The following is a 3564-nucleotide window of genomic DNA, read 5'->3' on the forward strand; positions in this document are numbered from 1 at the left end:
TCAACATGTTATGCAAAGAAGGAAGAACTCCGGATATGGAAGCTCTGATGTGGGAGAAAATCTGAAGGATTTGTGCGTATATAAAGCAACTTTCTCTGCTTCCCATTTATTGGAAAAGACAAGGTGATGGCATTCAACTCATGTGGCGTCCCGAGAAACGCTATAGACAAAACAGTCTTGGCTCAACTTCCAACGTCAACTGCAACCACAAGATTAAAGAACCTCGTAAAGGCGCACTTCGGTCATCGTGACATCAAAGGATACCACGTGGCCAGAAGTTGAAGAAATATCTCTTAATTCATGGGCTAGGTGGAATCGTGGCCCCGGGGCCGCTTTGTTTAAGGGCCCAGGCACTTTGGCCGACGCCGAGCAGCGGCCATGGCCGAGGACAATCACTGTTGGGCACCTCGGGAAATGCTCAAAGATAGGGGAAACCAAGTACCGGTGCAGACATTAGTCTTGGACAGAACCTAAGGCTTGCATGGTCCTCGGACTCAAACTAAAAGGAAAAATCAAGTACATAGGATAAAACGCATAAGTCCTGGACCGAACCCAGGTTTTTGCAAAGTCCTCGGACTCAGGTTGCTTGGGAAATCAACTGCCCAAATGAAGAAACTCCTCGGCTTAAATACTGGAAAAGGTTAAGGCTCGCGTGTCATGGAGATGGCAGAACAACCTAATGATCGTCAACCTAAAGAGGCCATTCATCCGGTGGGTAACACGTCCTCGGATAAATACTTCTCACACCTACTCGGGCATTTGACACCCCTCACTGCTAATTTTAAGATAAGTCTCATTCCTTACTGGTCGGACTGTTATATTGAATAATAATTTTGTTAAAGTTATCGTGGCATCTTTTTATCAACAATTACTTAGGCCTTAGTTATTATTGATTCAAATGCTATACTATTATGCCGAGCAGCGCTTTCGCATTTGTTAGAATATATAAATAGGACATACGAAATAGAGTAATAGTAACTTTTATTGATATGAAAAATTATTATTACAACGTACAAGGAAGGGCTTACACAAGCCTATACAAAAAATTAACTGCTAAAACAGTAACAACATTCGTAATACAAATAGATAAACTACCAGGTGTCATCTGAGCTCGCCTTCAAAGTCTCTCTGAAATCTATGCCTCAGTACTGTTCACGTCAGGAGAAGATCCCTATACAAAAATAATGAAGGAGAAGGAAGAAGAATTAGAAGACATGGAAGCACTTCAGCAAGCTCTTGTTGCTGAAGAAAGCAAGGGAAAAAGAAGATGGAGGACATGAGCGGGAAGGAGGAGAAGAAGAGGGAAGCAATGAAAAGAAAGTAAAAGGAGCAAAAGAGGGAAAAGGGGAGCCTTATTAGGTATGCTCATGAGAGAGCAGATGGAGATGACAAGGGAGGTTTTTGACTCAGTCACACCGGAAATAGGATGTGACGAGCCCCTGCTTCGGATTTTGGCTAAAAGAATGGGGAGACAAACCTTGAGTCTCCACCACCCTTGCCCCGACCGAGCCATCTCAAGTTTCATTAAGGTATGGTATTTCTGGGAAAGGAAAGATTCATTCATGGTTGATCACTATGGGGGACGTGTTATCGAATGAGGAATAACCAGAGGGAAGAGGCGGATTCTGAGAAAAGTCTAAGGGATTCGCATATGAGAGAATCACCTTCTTGTCTTCTCTCTTTATACAGGGAAAAAGACGAGGGTACGTGACACGCTCCGATCCTCTAAGAAATCTGCTAGTAAATGCAAAACCGTTTCGTTTCTCCAAGCTATCCGTAACCGCATAAAGTTAAGAGGCCTCGTAAAAGGAAGACATTAAAAGCGCACTACGGCTAACCAAGCGGAATAAACGCATCGCGCGTAAGTCAAGGGAAATATCTCGTAGACCGGCGCATTCCTCGGGGAGGTGAAAAGTCGCCGACGTTGATCAAGGGCCGAACTTAATGAGCCGCAATAAAGTCTCGATATTATCAAAACCCACATTTCCAACCGAGGAGTTGGATAGCAGGGTTTTGAGGGGCTATTGTGGGGCCCGACAACAGATGGGCCAGATCCACCCATTCACAGGAATACTTAAGGCCCAGGCCGAGGAGGATAGTAGTCCCAGCCCAATCAACACAAAGCCCCAATGGGCCATAGAAACCGCCGAGGAAGGTACAGCCCTCGGTTAGCCCAGAGCTACACTAAGGAAAGGGGTAAAAGCGGCATAGGGATAATCTTGTAAGAAATGTAAAATATCTAGAACAGGCTGCCCAAACTATCTACCCTAGACGGAGCTTTGTCTCTCACAGAGTTGTGTCTCTTTAGCCTACTCAACCACTCCCAACAGCTCAGGTCTTAAACTGATGGGACAAGTGTCAGGCAAGGAAAGTTCGACCCTACACGTGGACGAAGGAAATTGAATGCATGCTAATATAAAAGGAAAACTTGCAACCTAAAGAAAGGGGGTCGGCCAGTCCCAGAAGAAAGGAGGAAGGGTTTCAGAGGCGAATATACTGAAACCATGCGTAAATATCTTAAGAAATCTACAGCTGGGTAAACATGACTTAGCCTTTCGATCCCACTCTCTACAAATGATATTGTATGGGCCTATTTACGTGCGAGCCCAATCCAACTGCGGTTCCACGCAAATCATGTGCTTACAGCTAGCATGTTGCAATTGCATATAGCAATTAATTGCACCTAACCTCAATTCGAGCCGAGGTTGCTTTTGCAGATGTTTAATGCGGTTGGGGTCATTTTGATTTTATCCCTAACAAAGTTAAAATTTCTTTATTTAAACCTAATATTGGTGGTACTTAGAAAACTTTGGGGCTTTACTCTAATGTATTCGTTAAGTATTAATTAAGATTGACATGACTTAATATTTCAATTCAAAACTTTGGGGCTTTACTCTATTAGTCCTATTAGAATATTTATTTTATTTTGGATTCTATTAAAGCTATGTTAGTATATTTATGACGAAAACACTATTTTAGTCCCTATAATTTCATAGCAATCAATTTGGTTCTTGTTATTTTTAATTTACAGTCGATTTGGTCCTTACCGTTAACTCATTAACAGAAAACACTTGCGTGACAAGCAATATGCATTGTTGGCACACTTTAAGCTTACGAGGCAACCAAAATAATAATATTATATGCCACATCATCTGGAAAAATTTTGATTTATCAGTTTTAAAGAAAAAAAAATAGATCTAGGAAGAACATGTAAACCCAAAAAAATCCAACCCAAATCCACTTCCAACATATTATTTAAGCAAATTCAAAACAAAATCAAACAAAAATCAAATGGTTAAAAAGTAATTATGGCCCTGTGAAGCTTCTTGATGAGGGCCATAGGCTTGCATTTCAAACCCCTCTGAAACAATACAGATCAGACCCATTTGATTACTTTACATTCTCATATATCCTTCTAGAGCTTGATGTGCTCATTAGTATACATGTAGATAAGAGCATCCAAACCGACTCCTTTGAAGCTGAATTTCTTGAACGTCCTCTTCTTAGACTATCCCACCGCTACCATAGCCACATCGGTCACAAGGTCCACCTGAAACAAACTCG

This window comes from Quercus robur, chromosome 3 (assembly GCF_932294415.1).
Source record: "Quercus robur chromosome 3, dhQueRobu3.1, whole genome shotgun sequence".
Classification (NCBI taxonomy): Eukaryota; Viridiplantae; Streptophyta; class Magnoliopsida; order Fagales; family Fagaceae; genus Quercus; species Quercus robur.